This window comes from Scomber japonicus, chromosome 3 (genome assembly GCF_027409825.1).
Source record: "Scomber japonicus isolate fScoJap1 chromosome 3, fScoJap1.pri, whole genome shotgun sequence".
In the NCBI taxonomy this organism is placed as follows: Eukaryota; Metazoa; Chordata; class Actinopteri; order Scombriformes; family Scombridae; genus Scomber; species Scomber japonicus.
The window spans coordinates 18,212,876-18,232,864 of NC_070580.1; the positions used below are offsets into that span (position 1 = coordinate 18,212,876).

Below are 19,989 nucleotides of genomic sequence, written 5' to 3' on the forward strand. Positions count from 1 at the left end.
TGGTGTAAAAAAGGTTGGTGTTGTGGTCCACAAGGTCAGTCATTTATGACCAATGAAAGCACTCAGTCAGTTTGACAGAGCTGTAATTCCTATGGGTCGGCTGCCTTTAAAAGAAAATTTAAAAAGGCAGAAAGTTATTGATTTCATTTTCATGCTAAATAACTAACAGGTTCACAACTACGACACCACATTTTTAGCCTTAGCTATGTAGATTGGTGATAAAAACTTGTGTTTTTAGCTGACAAATGAGGTATAGGCAACAAAAAAATATGCATCACATTTATTTTCTATCCTGTGCATCATATTCTCAGGAAAGGAAATGAGACAGCTTAGTACAAAACGTCACGCAAGACATGAGTGTGCACGATACAGTGTTTTTAAGTGTATCTATGACTGGTAAGTGAAGGCTTAATATTTGATGTGTACTTCTGGTAATGGAACATTACAATCCATCACTGATGCAGTGAGGCTCATGCAGGGAGGCATAGTCATAGCAGTCAAAAAATGTGTAGAAAGTTTCTTTATGTAATGCATTCGGTGTGAATACAGAACAAAAAGGGAGCAATGAAGCACATAACCAATCCACTACTTAATGTCAGCGTAAACAGACTGGGCCCAAACAGCTGAGTCATCCATCTCTCCGCACCTTTAATTCGCCTCTCTTTTCATGTAAAGGTCATGGTTTGATCCTCAGACGAATGTCAGGATCCTACTCTCCCTCATGCTGCATTGACACTATTAGCTCTTTTGCATAGTAACCTTCAGGAACCTTCAGTGCCTAGAGTATAACCTGAACACTGGTGGTTCCATGTCTAGGGACCTAAGAAGAATCTTTAAGAATTTGTAAAGGCCTAAGAGGAAAAGCCAGAATGATACAAGACTGCATGTAGACAACAGCTGTTTGGTTGCAGCATCTGTCACAGCCTGTTGTATAATGTCTCTAGTTTCTCCCTCTACCAGCAGTGCTAACTGGCCAGTAAGACATAAATAAATGTAGTAGTCTAATCAGAATACAGAGTGAGGCACCATGGATTGTTTATTTTGGATTTTGGCAGCAGCAGCAGCTCAGAGCAAGAACTTATAGTGCTTCTGTGGTCTGACCCTGCTCACTTCCTGCCTCACAGGAAACACGCTGCACAGCCCAGGCCCTGCCCTTCCTGTTCCCTATATTCATAATGACACACACACACACACACACACAATTTGCCCTAGTTGATGTCCTTTACTTCCTCACTTTAAAGTCAAGCTCAGACTACAGGAGTTTTAGGCTGGTTTGTCCCCGTTTCAACAATCTGAGGAAAAATCTGGTCTGAGACCTTTGTTGGCCCAGATTATGGTAATGTAAAGAGTTTACAGAGCCAATCTTAAACCTTCAGAACTGCTTGCAAACTCATTGGAACCCCCCCCCCCCCCCCTCCCCCTCAAATATGTTTGATATTTAGGATTTAAAATCTGAATGAATGTGTCATTATTTTCTGAGCGGAATCAAAATAGCCAATAAGAGAGCCCAGTCTACAAGGCTATGGAAGTGAATGAGAGAACTCTTGAAATGGTGACGGCGAAAATACAAAAAGGTGTTTTACAGGTGCGTTAGACAGCTGAGATGAAGAAAAAAGGCTTGTCGATATGTGTCAAAAACACAATTGCCAGCATAACATGTCTTACAAAGGCATATAATAACTGTTAAGACAAAGCAGGTTCTTGCACCATACCAGTCTCCATCTTATTTCCATCTGCTACTCCATGTGATTACATATGTGGTGCATTGCTGACTCAGGTACCATAATCTGTGAAGTTTCACCTTATGTGCGTGATAAAACCCAATTTTAAAATCAGTTAGGATTTTAAAACATCTGTAGTCTGAGCCAAGTTTATGGTATTTCAATCACCCCCATGTGTATTTTAAAGCATGAAAAAAAATTTTAAAACATAAACAAGTATTCAATACTGAAGACTACACAGCTCATAACAAGCACTGATCTGCCTTGCACTTCCCAGACTGTAAACCCAAACTACCTTGTCTTTGCTCCTGAACCACAACTTGAGACTGAGCCAATGAAAATGCTGAGATGCAGAGATCAGAAAACATCGGGATTACACGTGCCTAGGCTGTGATGGGCTGTAACTGAGAAGTGACAATGTTAACAAAACAGTTCTCCAGTAAAGACGGGAAAAGCTGTATTTAGGGACCCCTTGAGAAAAGCATGGAGGCCCTCCCCCACGCTGCTACAGTCCAGAATCCTCTATTATCACTATGCCTCATTTCCCCACAGACTTTAATCAAACTGGAGTGGAAAGGGCAGGCCATTTTTCACCACAGGATTTAGTCTACCACTGAGATTGTTTAAGAATGGGAATCCACTTTAACAGATTATGTGACAATGTGGGGATCTAAGAATATGGAGTTAAACACAGCCAAAATGTGCTCTGGCAACTTCAAGGTCTGAATTTAACCTCCATGTACTTCCTATATCTGATCTGCTATTTCTTTGCATATGAATGCACCAGAGTTGAACCAGGCTAAATGCATGCAGTGTTTCACAGCGGGAAATCTTTTTTTAAAAAAGCAGAAAAACAGGAAGTCAACCTGCTGCAACTGGCAGCCTTCATGGGCAGGACTGAGTCAATGCATGGCCCTCTGCCTTTGGCTCAGTCTGCTTTTACGGGCAGTCTCCAAGAAAACAGATCGATAAGCAGATACACAGAAAAGCTCTGAATCACTGTCTGCACACAGCACCTTAGACTTAAAACTGACAAACTCAAACTATGAAGACTACCTTAAAAGTATTTACTGTTGAAATATTCAGCTTAACCAAACTGAGATCAATGAAACAAATCACAACAAACATGATGAGCTATTTCAGATTCACAGCCTTGAGGTATGAACGTCTGGCCATGCGGGCACTGCAATTAAAATGGCATGCAGACTTCTGATGGAGCTGTGCTCCTCCTGCCCTGTTTCTAACAGCTGTCTGCTCTCTTCAACTTAACTGGCACGGCTCAGCCACTGACTGACAGCAACACTCCAACACTTTGTTATCACCTCTGCTCTCCCCTCAAGCGCCTTCCTTCACCCTCCTGTTCATCATTTCCTTAATATCTATTCATGTTCTGTGGGTAGGATATCTTCTTCTTTTTTTTTTTTTTACGTTTGTTGTTGTTCCTGAAACATATTTGTTTTATTCTTTCCTCCACCTTTAAATAAAGGGATCCTCAGTCTTTCTCCGGATGCTGCCGGGAATAAAGAGTCAGGTCTCAGTAAACACAGGACTGAAGGAAGCTGAGCCGCTCCACTGCAGACAAACATCATTCATGCAAAACACACAACTGGCTGACAGCTTTTCAAGCTCAGCCAGCTCTCGCAAAAACGTAACAAACACGTAAATGAAAAGATTTGCATAAAATTCAGCCAATCACAATTCACAGCAATTTGAGATCACACATATTACACTGTGGGGCAATCAGACTCAGGATAACAGGATTACCACGAATGTTGCTGCAAAATCTTGTGACAACACTCTCATCATTGTTAAACTATGTCAGTCTGGATGGAAGTGGTGAACCAACAGATACTGATCAGGTTAACCATCTTCTCTAATTTTACTGCATATATGGGTTGTTAAAATTGAAGACATTGGTGTCATCCAGATGTTAATGACGATGTAGAGCTTCCTGTGGTGACCTTCTATACTGTTGCTAATCTTAACCCACACCTGTTCACTTTTTTCTTGCAAACACATAAACCGTGTTTTTTAGTTACTGAATGAGGCATAAACTGTACTTGCCAATTATTTATATCCACTCTGTCTAGTCATAGATGGTTTTATTTTTGACCACTGACTTGTTTTTCTGCGATTGTCCAAATGAACAGTCATCCAGTTCAAACATCTTACTAACCACACACATGTTGATCTCGCAAGACAAACTGTGAGAAAGGGAAAGCTGTCCTTTTCCAGTAAGTTAAGGCTGCATTCAGAAGTAAATCTGACTGTTTCTGAGTCACGGCTTCTTGCTTGGCTTCAGTTCAAAACTCAGATCCAGTGGAGCTCCGGCCATGTCTGCTCATTCTTGGTTTAACAGAAATAGTTAACAGTGACCCTGGTCCCACCCTCCCTCTGTTCTCCTACTCAGTATTCCCTGACTAAAAAGAGCCTCAGTGTGGGAGCGCACCAAACTGAGGCCCCACAGAAAACCACATAATTACAAATCACAATAAAGCCTTCAGTGCTACGTCCCTGCCAGAGGCTCAGCTGCACCCTGCTCTGCTCCAACTCCAGCCCTTTGCTTACAGCTATACGCCCCCCCCCCCTTCCTTCACCACTTTCTTTCAGTCTGCTAACCCATGCCCTCCTTCCTTCCCTCCCTCGCTCCTCTCGTTCTCTTGTCCATGCTGTAAATCTTAGTCTTTCCCTCCTGTCCTGTTTTCTCTCTTCGTCTCCTTTTTTGTTGTTCAAGTATGTCACAACTGTCCTTCCACACTCTATACTCCAGGCCTCGTTTCTCACTGCCAAAGAGAAATAAAGAGAATGAAAACACTGCTAAGAGTGATTCTCTGCTGCAGGACCCAGCTTCTTGATTGACTGACACTTTTCACCCTGCTGAAGTGGCCTTGAGGCAAGACATTTAAGCTCTACAGGTGACCCCTTCAGTATGGGAATCAATAAAGCTAATTTCTCAGCCACAAAACCATTCCAACGACCTCTGAAAGTCTCAGAATGCCAGTGCCAACTTGTACTGTTCAGATACTTTGGTGAGAATACACTGTTAAACAGTTTAACCCACACTTTCTCATGCAAGGGAATGGGAGAGTGTGTCCAAACTTTTGACGGGTTCTGAATGTAAAGTGGAACCAACAATTCTGCTCTTTACTGGAGAAAAAAGATCTGCAATAATCAGTTTCTAAAATGCTCATACCAAAATCCAGTAAATAATAAAGTAAATAGGCTGAACGAGCACTGTACCAGCCAGACTGCACAGGCCAGTGAGCTGACAAGACACAAGTTTACTTTTGGAATGTGAGTGCTGAACACAAACACAAAAATGTGCTTTTATTAGCCAAGGATTTGTGCCAGAGCAATAAAGACTAATACAGTCTAATACAGAGCTAAAGCTCCAGCTTTGAGCACACCAACCTAAGCCAATCATTAAGCTGTATTGAAGTGAAAGGGGTAAATCTCTCCACCAAGTTAAATGGCAATTATGGTTCAATTATTCCTACAGGGCATCAGCGGTGGTCTGACATTAGAATAACCTTAAAAGGAGTCACTTGAAATGGTTATGAGACAAGGGCAGAATAACTATTGCTCTAAATGATAGAGGTCAGTGGGACTGACTTTGACTTGTCAACTCAGCTGAATATATGCAGGAATGTACTGTAACTTGCACAAATTTCATTGACTTGAGTGAGTGTGATGACATTTAACTTTACTCTCAGCATCTGAGTTGAGCCCCAAAGCTCTGCTGGGGGAAAAAAACACTGAAATCTACAACTTAAAGATGCCCTCCAGACATTTTTTAAGACATGAAAATCTATTTTGAATGATAATTTGTGTCTGACATTTAGGAAGTTTATGCAAGTTACATAAAGGTGTAAAAAATAAAATCTCACTTTTTAAAAGCTCACTGTATTTATTGTATTAATTAACCAAAGAAGCTAAACTACAATAGTCCCCTCATAAATGTTGTAGAGGTTCTGTCTAGTGTCAGCATCCAAAAAATGTTGAAGTACAATACTTAAAGGAGATGTATCATGTACTAAGTCTATATTCATATTCGGCTCCATTGGAATATCTGCATGATTTAAACTGGCACTTTCTGCAGGCCCCCAGTTCAGCTTCTGTCTCTTTAAGGCCCTCCCCCTGTTGAGCCACCTCTATTCTGATTTGCCAGCCCCCTCAAGCTTGTTGAGGGGCAGCTTCCACAGGCTACATAAATGAAACAGTAGTAGTAGGATTTCACTTCTTTTTCCTTGTTTTTTACTTGAAATGGAAACCCTAATAAACATGGTAAGAAGCATTTGTAAGTCCAAAATCCAATGGAGCATTTTACATATGTTCACCTTAAATTTTGGAACATGTTTAAACACAGACATCCGACATCAAAACAGTATAAATATAACATGATATGTCTCCTTGAAGTAAATATTATCAGCCAATTTCCACCTGTGGCTAAGAGAGAGCAACATCAAAGAACCCAGAAGCAGAAGTGGGGACAAAAGGCAATGCCACAGCAACAACTCACACAGTTAGACAAAGCAAGTTTATTTGACTGTCACCTCTGCTTGAGTGAAACCATCTTTCTCTAGTCTCTCGTTACTGTTTCATATTGCTATCCAGGCATTTTGCACTTCGCCTGCAGGTCCCTTGCCCAAAGAGTCCAAAGGTTGAAAATGGGAGTTAACTGTCATAAAAAAGTGGGTGTTGTGATTTTATGAATGTTAGGCCATACCCAGCTTCTGAGTTATCTGAAAATATCCCTGGTTAGTCAGCCATTGTGACTGTTTATGTTTGCAGCCGAGAGAAGTAGGGCATAAGGACAAGTGCTGATTTTACTACAGCTCATTTTCTTCTCTCTCGCTGCTTTTTCTGCAAAGCCAGGCACTCATCAAATGGTGGGCAACACTCTTACTTGTATCTCCTCGGCTGTTGTTGTTATTTTTCTTTTGTCAGAGTGTAATTACTATAAGCATCATTTGAACCACAATGAACTTCCCTGTCTGCAGGAAGGAATTCTTAATAATGTGGATGAGACCATTATATGCTCTACTTATTAGTTTTCCTAACCCCCGGCTCACCAACAGACAACTGCGCTACAAATGGAAAGTGCACAACTCCTCAAGCCATTGGCACAGTTGTTGCAATTTCAGTTATTTATTAAGTGTTAAGTGCAAAGCTAGTATAATATCCAGAGTTTATATTCAAATAAAATGTAAAAGGAGTGATGTAAAAGTGAAGGTTTAAGTAGTTTGTTGGGTTATTTTTAGGGATTTGCAGCCCACAGCAAATAATCTAATTTTTCTATGTAAATACTTAAAACTCTTGTGATAACAGTCCAAGCGACCTGCTGTATGTTTACTGTTGCATCAGAACTGAGGGAGTAAAAAACATCTTGTTGCAGTTGGCATGTTAGCAGTGTTTAACATTAGTGGAGAGATCATTTCGTGGAAACTAAGCCTGTTAGAAAGGAGCCAATAAACTAATTCCCCTGGGAATTTCCCACAGTTATGAGCTTTTACCTCCGAGTCATTGCTAATGTTAGAGCATTATTTATCTGAACACTAAACAGAACAAAAAAATTACAGCAAGCCAGGGTGGTGATTCGCCTTAGGATGGTTGTTTTCACTATGAGTGCTGTAAGGTGCTTTCCTTTTCCTTGTAAACACATGGACACACAGTAAAGTAAATGTAGAGATCATGTGCCTGTTCACACACACACACTTCTGTTAGCCTAAAACAGTTATAAGATGAACTGACACACATGCGCACACATCGACAGCAAAGTGAAAACCGCTTTCCAAGTTGCCAGGAGGTTTGATTAAAAACTCGCCTGAGGATGTAATCCATGTCTACAAGAGAGCTGCTGAAAAGGCAGGTGCTGAATCAGCTTTTTGTTTCCATTCCCTCAAACATAAAAACTGAGGTGATAAAAGCACTTCTGCTTGCCTTTTCTTCTTCAAGCATCTCTATATCTTAACTCACCTCAGCCGAAATGAGCCATTAACAGCGCTGCCTGTATGCTCGGTTAGTGTAGGGTCAGATGTGAAGAAGAGGGATTGTCAGGATTAAGTTACTCCCCTGATTCTGGGCTAAAATTCAAACGTGTTCAGAGGAAGCTTTCAACTGATTTAATACACTGTATGTTATTTGTTATGTTATTATAGAGTCGTACATCACGTCAAAATGTGTGTGGCCAATGTTACAATTGGTTTTGGTAAGAATTTATTTTTAAACAGCCATTTAGACCACCTGCTTTTAATAGATACATCAGCAACGCTTACATTTATGTATTGTCTCCACATGCAGTCTTTGAGGAGGCGCAGCAGCATGCAAAACTAATAAATAATAAACTAATAAATCACCTTTCCATCAGAGACATGAAGTGTGTTGCGGCTGCGGAGAACATAATCAAAAAGGCTATGCTATTAAGTAGTAAATGCTTTATTGCCGTCTCAAACTTACTGTGTGTTTTAATGTCTGCTGTTATTTTAAACTGACTCCCTACTAATCATACCCCCCCCCCCCATGGGAAAGTTTCTCTGGACAGATTTTAAGTTGGGTAGTAGCTCGTGTGCCATGTTTGAGGGAATGTCAGCCTACTTTCCACATGCCGAATTATACACCACACACACAAGCCCCCCCAAAAACACAGAGAGAGACACACACACGCACGCACAAATTACAAGAGACATAACCCAGCCCGCTTTGCCAGGGATCTTTTTTTAAACTTTTGATAACTTGGTACGGGGTCTTGCACACGTTTCTTAATTGTGCCCTGCTGCTTTAAGAGTTATTGTTTTATGGGGTGGAAAAGAAAACAACGCACCGAAGGGCAAACATTTTATGGCTCTAACACATTCTTTCCAAAATCATTCTTAGCTTGAGGGGTGTGTTCAGACAAACAACCATGCTGACCGAGTATTATGTGCAAAAGATGAGTTCAGCTCCAGTCACTGTAAGCGGACACATCATCCTATTGGCCAATGAAGGGGTGTGTAGAGCATATGTGATTCTCGTGTTTTTTGGAAACCCTTTAACATCAGCCACTTGTATTGTGTAATTTACACACTGACACAAGTGTTAATACTGATGTCATTTTCAGCGGAATAATAGTGAGAAAAAAGGAAAGTGCTGTACAGGATGTTGAATGAAAAAAAAAAGACTTTTTTTGAAAGGTTTCACTGTTGCGTGTTAGCCTGCAGTCTGGGGATCAGCACCAGGCAACTGTCACAGGATGGGTGTGCTGGTTTCCTCAACCAGTCGAACAAAAGACATCTACTTCTCTTTTACATGCAGCCAGCTGAAAGAGGAAGTGACAGACCGGTGGTGGGGGCGGGGGATGAGAGGCTGAAACAGGAAATGACATCAATTCCATCTGCAGAACAGTTAGCAACCTTTAGAATTAGTTTATGAGAAAGGAGAGAGAGGGTGATCTTAACATGCCAGCAACAGGGGAAAAAGGCAGTTTAGTGTCTTATCTCTGCCATGTTCAATTTAAGGGAAATATTTGCCTATTTCAGTGTGTGTTAATCACAATAAACCTTATCAAAATATTTTTTTTAAATGTAGAGGAAAATGAGAAAACTCAATGGTGAAAATGAGCTAATAGAAACACTAATTATCTCAATTTGGTCTCAATGTGAGCTGTTTTTGTTTCATAAATCACTCATACCCATGAAGGACCATACTTTTTAGAACAGAAGATAGCTCTGATTGGTTTTGGGCGGTGAACATGTGTTTTTGATGGACTAAGTACATAAAACCAAATCTCAATTTTCTTGCCATGAATCGATTTCACAGCACCAACTCGAGTCTTTCAGTGGCATTAAGAATACTGTGGTCATTCAGCTGTATGTGTAGCTGGAACAAAAAAACATGAACATAATACAAGTTATAGCTGCTGGTAGACGCAAAACAATACACTGCTTCTGATCAATACATTCATTATAAAAAGGCTACAATGTGACTGTAGTGATTCAGCAGACTTATGACTACTATTATGAAGCACAGCTTAACCGTGTAAGAATAAACTCTGAGTGTTTGCTCACAAACCCAAATGACATTGTTTCATTTCACTGACCTAATACATTTCTACTGTTGACCTCATTTAGGTTGGGTTCACGTAACATCTCTAAGGCTGCAACTAGTGATTATTTTAAGATTAAGTTTTTAATATACATAGACTTCATTCATTTCTCAGCACTCACATAGAAACAAAATGCATCCTCCACGTTTGACACATTCAATATACTAGGGGCAGTGGTCAGCCACAGTGGACTAAGCATTTTTTGTCAGTTCCAGTGGTCATTGACCAAAGATGCATGTCTTTGATAGTGAGAGGAAACCAGAGTAACTGGCAGAAACCCACCCAAACATGGGAGAACATGTAGGCTCCACATAGAAAGGATGTGGGACAGCCGGGCTTCAAACCCAGGGCCTTATGGCTGTGAGGCAACAGCTGTAACCACTGAGCCCTCCCTCCCCTATTATTAATTAATGTATTTATTATTTTCTCAATTACTAATTTTGCCTTCAAATGTTTCGTGTTGTCCAATGAACAGTTCAGAATCACAAGAAAGTCAGTTAACTATCATATGTAACACATAAAAGCTTACAATTTTCACATTTAGGAAGCTACAACCAGCAAATGTTTAGTATTCTTCCTTACAAAAATGACTAAAACAATTATCAAAACAGTTTTGTGACAATCCACTTCTCAATTAGTCATTGCAGCTCTTAAATAATTTAAAATCATGTTATTGTTGTCTGGATATAGTGATCATAGTGAGTGTGTACTTTGGTAGTGCATTGCAGAGTAATGGTAGTGCAGTACAAATGAATTATGTTATGTCCAGTTGTCAGATAGTGGAGAGCAGAAGACTGGCAATACTACTGAAACAAATTGACCTTTCAATTACAGTCTTGACAGTGCAGCTGCCACAACATTATCACACCCCCTATACCTCACCCACTGTGACATCTAAACTATTCCCACCATCTATCACCTCCACATGGGCCCCCGCTGCTTATGTTATGTTAGGCACCTCATTTTCCCTACAGCACACAGCAAAGTGAACCAACAAGCCAGCAGATGTTCCAAAGTGTGATAGATCAGGTGAGGTCTCGGGTTCAGCTAAATACAATACAGGAAAACTTAACAGAAGTGTGGAAGGACAGTGATGCACACTGAGGAAAGAAATTACGAGGAATTGCACCCTTTTCCTCGGGAAGAGTGACACCTCCCTTTACCACCCCCGCCTGCCCTCTGACAGCTTCTCTACATCAACACTTCACATCACAGCAGCACACTGTCACTCAGTACTAAACAAAAACAGAGATACCACCTGTTGACAACATTTTGCAAGGTTAAACCTCTAATGTAACTTTCCTTCTCATCAGCTAGACACTGCCCACTGCTTTCTTCTTGCTTGTCTAGGACTGGGTATTGAGCTTCTGTGCTTTTATGGCACTGACCAAAATTGCTTTGATACTATCGAGTATCAAAAAATGACTAGTCATTTGATTCCAAATTACAGAAGCTGCCACTAATAAAAGCTGTCCAGACCCACAGAGGAAAGCTGGCATTGTTGCAGAAGAGTAGCACCCACCCTCCAGTCCCTACCCAATATTATCCCGGTGAGTGAACAGCTCAAGGTTGACCAGCTAACCCATCTGGTAACCCCTGCTAGCCACTAGCTTGGACATTTCAGTGTTGACATGTGACATATGCCATCCTCCGGCTCGCCAAGGGACAAAGCGAGGGATGTGGTGACATTGTTGCTAGCTAACTACTTCCCGGCCTTTTCTATGTTACCCAGACTTAAAGTAAATAGGTTTATTTTTGAATAAACCTAAGCATTTGGACCAAAATGTGTAATTTTCTTTTTGTTAAAATTGATTTAAAAAAAAATTGGTATCAGTATATCAGTCAAGGTGTCCAGTATCACCAGTATCAAAAGTTTTATAACAATACCAAGCCCCATGCTCATCCTTATCCTTATTTTCTCTACCACCAAGAACACAGCTTCAATACAAAAGGAGCGATGAAGAGATCAAGCCATAGCTGCACAGTGAACAAGGGCAGCAGTGCTAGTCGCCCCGCTGATCGCACAGACATGCTCAATCTTCCACTTGGTTAAATATGAATTGCAGCCCACCCTCTGCTCTCACTTATCTTGCAAGCTTTTGTCCCGCAGTAAATTCATCCCTCTCTTTCTTCTCTTTTTATCCCCACCTCACCACCCACCCAAGCACTGCCTACTTCTCCAAAATTGTTCAAGGAGGATGTATCAAAGATCCACAGCCTCCATTGAAAACTGAAGCTACTTTCTTTCTGTGTGTTAACATTTTGACATTTAACTGTTAAAGTGTGTTTTCAACATATATACACACAGGCACAAAGCTGAGAGTGCAGGCAGCCAGGCCCCCGGGGGAGACCAGGAGCACCAGACTTTCCAGTGAAGAAAAATGACAGGATAACCCGATGAGGATGGAGGGGGAAGTGAACTGAGCTCATTTCCTATAATGGCAAGAAGTAGGAAATGGACTGTGGGAGGGGAGACAGAGGATAATGGTTTACAGTATTTGTGTTTAATGACAAAGTCAGACAAAGGAGGCCAAACCCCCAACTTCCAAAAGTCCCTTGAGAATGTAAGCAATATAAAGAGGGGAGCTTTGACATTTGTGGTGGTGCTATGGGAGAGGGGGAGGGGGGTCATGAACTTGGAGAGTCGATTGTGTTTTTGCAGAGCCCCGGCAAAATAAGCAGCATTACAGGGAGTGCTTTGTACAAAGACTTTACAGAATAATGTCAATCACGTTGGAGCTGAAACCTGACATGAAAAGGTTTTTGTGGCCCTGGAGCTGAATATGACAGAAAAATAAAATAAACTACTTACTGATGAGCATAAGGGTCAAGGGTCAAGTTGTCCAAATGATGACCAAAACAAAAAGTTGTTTCCTTCTCAAAGTGCTACCTTGTCACTCAGCTAAGTTTGGTTTTATTTACCCTGCTTTTGATATCCACAAACTGAGAAATCTGCCTCCATCTAATTACAGTGCAGGTAGGGGTGTCACCATCTCGATTGTAAATCGAATATCAAACGAAATGACCTCACGATCAACGGAGGAATCGAAGATGTAGCCACGACCCCAATGTCACATCCCGCAGGCAAGTCAAGAGGGAAAAAAACACATGTTGAAATGCAACTAGTCAACATTACCTCCTCTAACTTGAACCTGCAGCGGGTAAAAAGACACCATGGCAACCTCTGATAGAGGAGGGGTGCGATTCGTCTAATAAGCTGCAACACAGAGCTATAAGGATGCTGCGCTCTCTTACGCGCTGTATTGATAGTCACACAAACACACACACGCGCCCGCTATCAATATGCAGGACACTCCCGAAACTTCCGGAAGAGTTGGGATGTCTGCACTAAAGCAATAACTAGGTCTATAGGGGTATTTGTAGCACCAGATATGCTACTGTTAGGATACAGTTAGGACAATGTTAGGACAGTTAAGACACTTAAAGCGATGGTTCGGCGTAATTTCGACCTAGCGTCATATGCACCATGAGGTCTATCTAATCAGTACCTCACCTCAGCCGTTTATTTTCATTTGGTCCGAAAATAATGGCGTTAGAGCCATCAGCTGAATGGCGTAGTACAGGCGCTAACGGATCCAAAAGTGTATCTTGTAAATGACCCCACTAATAATGCCTGGATTGTTATCAAACTTCTACAGTAGAACAAATGGGGTCTTTACTCATAAATCGATGCATTGGAAAGTTTGTAAGTACACCAGGAGTTTATTAAAATAACACTTACCTGATGGCTTTTACTCTTCTGCTACTGCTAAAACTGTACACATCGTCGAAATATTGCGATCACTGAAATACCCTGTGGTCTCGTGAGACACCCACACAGCACATCTAGAGATCTGTGCGTGATCGTGAACTTGAATATCGTATAATATGAAGAGTGCACACTGCAGTTACAAAAGCTCACTAGATGATTCTTTTGTTACAGTAAGTTTCCAATTGACTACTGAAACAAGTTATTGTTACATTATATACTAATAAACCATTTAATTTTGACAGTAAGGCTTTAGTGTGGTACATTGCAAACAACTGATGGCGATTGTATCACTCACAAAATATTTGGGTTTTTCGTTTTTTTGTTATTCGAGTGAAATTACAAAAAAGTAAAATGGAGGAAACTACAACAATTCGTAAATGTGTTATCTCAGACACCATCTATCTTTGTGTGTGGGCAGGGCTGTCTGCAGGTATATATGCTGCAGTATCTAACACACACAAACACACACACACACACGCAATTGAAGGTAAAGGTCATGCATGTAGAGTAAGGCTTGTGATCAGGTCTTGTGTCAAACATCTTTACACCCAGTGCTGACAACCAAAGTGGATCCTGAGGGCTGCACTCGTAGCTACCACTCACACACACCTCGGGACACACACACACACACACTAACTCGACCACATACTTCTTCTCCTTTGCCAAAATATTCAACTCTATGCTAGAGCTTTTTTATGAAACAGAAGGGAGAATTTAAGAATAAAGCTGTTAGATATGAGCTGTGTGTAGAGGTGGAGATTGAGGCAGAGGTGGAGGATTTTCTGTGCTATCAGTATTTCCAAAGCCGAGAGGATAGTGCAGCCTTTTCCCTGTGGACTCACACTGAGACACGCAGTCTGCAGGAGCAGACTTTATCTTCGGAGCTCTCCCTGTAATTGCAGGATATTCAGCCCCTTCACGCACAAACACTCACAGATCTGCCATCCAGTGCGTCACACAGCTAATTGGGCAGCGCTGTGGCACAGACTGTTGAGTAAACAAGGTCAAATCACCAAAAAACATAGGGCAGCAGCTCGCTTGATAAATCTCTTTAGAACTGGCACATTTTTGCCAGCATGGCTTGTTGTTAGTATCGGTTACAAAGCAGCTGCTAAGTAGCTCATATGAGATTTCTTTAGGGGAGCTGTGAAAAGTGCCCGCTGCTGCCAGAGTCGGCCCTCTGACGTAGAGCTGTTTATACCTGTGGAAGTTGGTACTTGGTTTTGCTAGAGAAACACAGGTCTCTATAATCAGCCAAGTGTAATTACACCTGACACACACTAAAACTCAGCCACTCACTTTAATAAGAGGGAGGACCTCAGTGTCTGTGCAGTGCTGACCACATAGACTGACCAGCAATGGAGTATGTCACCTGATGTAGTCATCAAACATAAGTATCTACAGTAAATAGTAGGGCTATATCTATATTCTATATATCGATATTGTGATATGAGTCATTCAGCACCAGATTACACTATTTGAAATGAAAAATGTCCTCCAGTATTTAAGGATTTAATTATTCAGGTTAGTTCAGGTCTTTAATATGTTTTTTGGGGGTTTTCTTTTCTTTCTTTTTTTCTTGTTTTAACTCCTGGTTTTACTTCCTCGACACGTTTCTAATCACGTTCCTGTAACCAAGTAATGGAAAAAGAACTGGGCTTATAGGAGCCACTTTCCAGCATTTTGCAGAGCACTGAAAGAACTCTAATCACCAGCTGGCAAAAAGATAATAATGGGATAAAGTCAGAGAGAAAGAGGGAGGCTCAAACTCTGCCTCTCTTACCGTACTATCACAGCAGCTATAGCTCAGGTTTCCCAGCTCAACTCTGCTTAGATTGATGGTTTTCACAAAGGGTAGCACTAGCTGGGCAATTCGATAGAGGCCCTTTCTCTCTCTCTCTGATCTATACTGTGTCTGCAGTGCAGATCTTTGAAGAAGTTACCTAATCAAAGCATTTAAGAGAAATGAAGAAACGTTCATTTCCCTGGAGGAACCCACCAGCAGGAAAGCGTCTTTGAAGATGTGTGACAGTGGTTACAATCTAATAAAATTAGACGGGATAAAATTTCACCCTCAAGTGTTTTGGTCATGTTCTTTCATTCCAACGGGGAAATAAAATACAACACGGATATTAATGACCACATAAATTCAAGAACTGAATTAGAGAAAGGACAAACTGAATAAAAAGAGAGATGTGTGTATCACTGTCATTATTATTGCATTGCTTTAACAGAAGCAATGCAGTAGTGGCATTTAATTATTATCCATCAAATATTTGGCATTGAAATGAATTACTTTAAGACGAAGGTGTTTTCTTTAATGTACCTACGTCAAAAAGAGGTTCAAAAGGAGGTGTTATTTATTACAATCAAGTCTGCGCTAAGATTTATCTGATGGGTAATAAAGGTAATAATTTAAATTGTACTGTTGATGCTGATGCTGATATCTTTTCTCCTTTTGGATAAAGGCTTATGCAACATGTTACATGAGAGTGCTGTGAATGCTTAAGGTGAAATACTGCAGATTGGAAAAAGGCAAGGGAGCTCTGAGAGTAACTTCAAGATCAAAAAGGAGTTATTCATATGCCCCCGTTGTTTCTGTGGTCTACGCCCGTTCTTACTGTCGCACACCACTCATGCAGCACAAAAGCGGTTGATAAACAAGATACCACATCTCAACGGCAGGTGTACAACTGGTAGTTAAGCCACAGTTATACTGGCACACTTCCTGTAGGTAGCGAACACAGTTAAAATCATTTCTTTATGCTAGCTAAGATAGATGTGGCTACATTTTAGCCCTAAGTAGCATAGCCTGTCCGACTGCTCAAAGGTTGAATGAAAACACACACAAAAATCTATGTTATTTACAGTGGATTACTTTGTAAACATTTGCACAACAATAACAATAATGACAATATCCATTACACAACAAGCCAGTGGTTTGAGAATCTGTGCTAACAGACGTCGAAATATTGGTGACGAAAGGGTGATCTGCCTGTAGGAAGTGATGTCAGTATAACACAAGTCCATAGTATATATAGTATCTAAGATCTGTATGGCAGCCACTACTCATTGTATAGTTAAACTGATTTAGAGCACAGATCATGCGATGACTGAATAACTGAACCAGTGCTAGGTGGAAGTCCATTTACCCACTTTCTGACCAAAGTTTTGACAAACTAAGCACATTAATGAGTCAGCACACACACACACAGACACACACACGAGACCATGTTTAAAAGAGGAAGAGAGAATGACTGGCTCAAATCTTTTGTCTGTGGTTGAAAAAAAAAACTATATCAGTTCATAATAATGTGTAAAAACCTCAAGGTGACCGTGCTCGTTACACAAGCTTTTCTTCGCATCCCATTCTGACATGTTGACAATATATGCTTAGCTTCCAAACATTAACAACACATTTCCCATCCCCAGGCATGAGCAATGTGATGTTGCTGCCGTCTTCATTTTAGGTTAACCATTTGATGTTTTGATCATGAATAAAACTAGCTGCAGGCTAAACACAGTATAGTCTGTATACATTGTTACATGTGGCAGCCTTACTGCAGAGTCCACGAGGAGCTCTGTGACAGAATCCAAGCCGATTCGACACTGTAGCAATGACCGAGTCATAAATCGAGTCTGTAGTGCGTAATGCAGTGCTCGCCGCATATATCATGCCATAAAAGAGCTAAACATCTTCTATCCACAGTGGAAATGAAGTCAGCACTGCTGCTGTAAGAGTCAAAATAGACCAAGATGTCTCTCCCCTGATCAGCAAGTTTTAGCCACAGCCCGATAAAACTGGCTTTATTTTCCTTCATTTATCAACTCTATACAGTCAAGCTGACAGCTGTGGGGGGGGGGGGGGGGGGGGGGGACCAGGGGTTCTCCACTGCACACATGTACTGCACATGCCTTTAATGCGCACATATCTAGATATTTTTAGTACAATGTCTACATATCTGCATTAGAAGTAGATGTCCCTTTCTACTCTGCCCACAGGCAGCATGCAGGCATTCAGTATGCTAACGTATTTACATAACAGCACTGCCCGTCAAGCCTCTGAGCAAATGTGTTGATGTACAATTAACACTGAAGTGTGTGTGTGCCTGTAAATATGTGTGTATGTGCGTACAGCATATCATGCAGAAATACTCTCTACTAGCAGGCTGCTGCTGTTAGAGGAGAGCACGGTGCCAAAAGGGACTTTTCATTTATGCTGAGCTGAAAAAAAGGTTAGTGAGCCAAAGAACCGAGAAAATCAACTGAAGTGAGCAGCAACATTTTTGTGTTGTGGAAGGGGAGGAGATTAAATGTCAATCAAAGAGCAGAATCAGCAGGGGAGCCTATGAAAGAGTGCTCCCTGTTAATGAAGGTTTAAGCCTCAACAGTATGAAGTCCTCTCTGCTACATTAACTAATGGCTTTCTCCAGGGACAACTAACAAGACAACACAATCCAATACAGCCTTCTTCTTCAGCATAATTAGAGGAAAAAAAGCAGTTACCATGGAAATAAATTATCACATTTGTTTGTTTACACCAGGTAAAATTTGAAGTGCCAACATTTTGATTAAGCCTCCTGTTGTCGGGCTGCCTCGGCTTGTTGAAGGAAGGCGGCGATTCAGAGTCCATTCAAAAAGAGATCCATCATTGCTCCCTCTGGTTCCAAGTAGACACGAGGCTCATCCTTCAACCTAACAATCTAAAACCTCAAAACTCACCTCAGAGTCTCGAGTTTGCTTTTGCAGGGACCTAAGACTACAATTCCCTGAGCAGATTTCTTTCTTGAAGAGCTGGGCTAATATATCAGCCAATTTTGCAGCACAGGGGTATCCACCAGGGAGCTCTGACAAGTTAAGTTAAACAAAAAACAATCCGAGGAAAGATAATTAAGACGATTTATTTATTTATCTGTTTATCAATTAATCTGCCGGGCTATATATTGTCATTAGAATTTTTTAACACTAAGGATTTATCAGTATCAGCCAAGCTTGACTTTCTAATGTAACCATGTAGGAAGCAGCAAGACTTTTGTCAGCTGTTCTAACAGATACACTGGTGCTGAAAACCATACCTGAACGTGTGATGTAGCACCTCTGGAAGGATGTCACACCTCTATCACACGTACTGCAACTCCTATACTCCATATCTTTTATTCAGTGGATTACATCTTCCCAGAAAGAACAATGCTATTAAACTGAAACACTGTCATTAACTTGAGCTTGCTGGCAGGATAATAAGACAAGCAAAACAAGCAAGGGGAGCACAAAATCAGTGTCCAAATGAATTCTACATTTACCATCAAGTTTAGTAAAAATGTAAATTCAACTGTTTAGAGACCAAACATACTCTACTAGACATTCCACATTTATATCTGGGTGCAGCTTCCTCATGCTGCGACTTGTTTTCCAAACTGCACGAGCAAAAGGAAAACACTTACTTGCATGTTGCGAATCTTTACGCAAAAAAAAAAAAAATCACAATCCCTGAGTTCAGATTCTCCTATAATTCTTCCCAACCCTCACATGCTGCACCGGATGGTAATTACTGATATGAAACCTGCAGTACAGAGCACGGTATGTAATTAGCCTTATAACCAAGGGCACAACTTAACAACCAGCCGTCTCTTCAAAGACTCAGGAGAGCAAAACACAGTATGTTCCCTATCAATTTAAGCAGAATATTCTGTTTTCTGTCAGGTAAGAGGACGACAAATCAAATTAGGGATTCTGTGATCACCAAGTGGATAAATATCCATGTTCTGTATGAACTGCTTACGGTAAAAGCAGCAGAAAGAGCCTCACATTTACCGACAAACATAGATGATTGTACTTAGGTACTTTGAGATTGTATTTCTTAAAATAGTATCTAGATACTGTCTGGTCTCTAATCAATGTCAGTTTGAACCTGAGCATTTGTTTGGCACGGTGTAAAACCAAATACCTCAATGTTGCTTTAGAGAATGGCATTGATTCTGATTCCAGATTAGCGTCAGATTATATCAATGAGCATGAGGTGAAACATATAACTGATACAGGAATGTACAGATTTCAACTTTTCATTCACAAAAATTAACGGTTTAGCAGCCAGTGATGCACAATTCTGATTTCTTGTCTTTCTGCATGTCTGAGCTGTATATCAAGTAATGTTTGGACAGTTTATCAGCACTTTGTTCTATACAAGAGCTGCCAACAATCCATAATGCAATTCAGTACAGATTCTATATCAAAAGGACTTTATTGAGAGTAACAGACTAACTTAACTGTAGTGTATCCTGTAGCATACCCAACCCCTACTCCAGGCATAAAGCTAAAAGAGGGAGGAGAAGTTTCAAAGCCTGGGAAAAGTGTCATTCCCCCTTTGCTTCCAAGCAGTGCTTTCAAACTGTTGTTTGTGGTGCATGTGTGTGTGTGTG

At 40.9% G+C, this 19,989-nt stretch overlaps 1 protein-coding gene across 1 annotated transcript in view; it reads right to left on the reverse strand.

The window, feature by feature from the left end:
* Positions 1-19,989, reverse strand: part of LOC128355748 (guanine nucleotide-binding protein G(i) subunit alpha-2) — a 59,779-nt gene that overhangs the window by 38,122 nt on the left and 1,668 nt on the right. The window lies entirely within an intron of this gene.